Source organism: Octopus bimaculoides, chromosome 21 (assembly GCF_001194135.2).
Source record: "Octopus bimaculoides isolate UCB-OBI-ISO-001 chromosome 21, ASM119413v2, whole genome shotgun sequence".
Taxonomy (NCBI): Eukaryota; Metazoa; Mollusca; class Cephalopoda; order Octopoda; family Octopodidae; genus Octopus; species Octopus bimaculoides.
Window position 1 is genome coordinate 6,667,744 of NC_069001.1, and position 407 is coordinate 6,668,150.

A 407-nucleotide genomic window follows, 5' to 3' on the forward strand; every position below is an offset into this window, starting at 1 on the left:
TACGTTCTGAGTTCAAATTCCGCCGAGGTCGATATTGCCTTTTACCTTTTCAGGGTCGATAAAATAAGTGCCAGTTATGCACTGGGATCGATGTAATCGACTAGTCCCATCCACCGAAATTGCTGGCTATGTGCCTATAGTAGAAAGGATTATTATTATTATTATTATTATTGAGTGAGAGAGCAGTGCATGCCATCAAAGTGGTACTGGGGTAAAATATACGAAGCCCAATATACCCATCATGACTACCCGTCCGGTAAGGGTACACCAGGCACATGCATCACAACCATATGTGCGCGACATAGTGATCTCATATCAAGATAAACACGGCATGACCTCGCAGGTGGGGCCCAGTGCGATTCGATTGTAAGATATTTTGTTAGTTGAACGATATTTCAACAGTACGT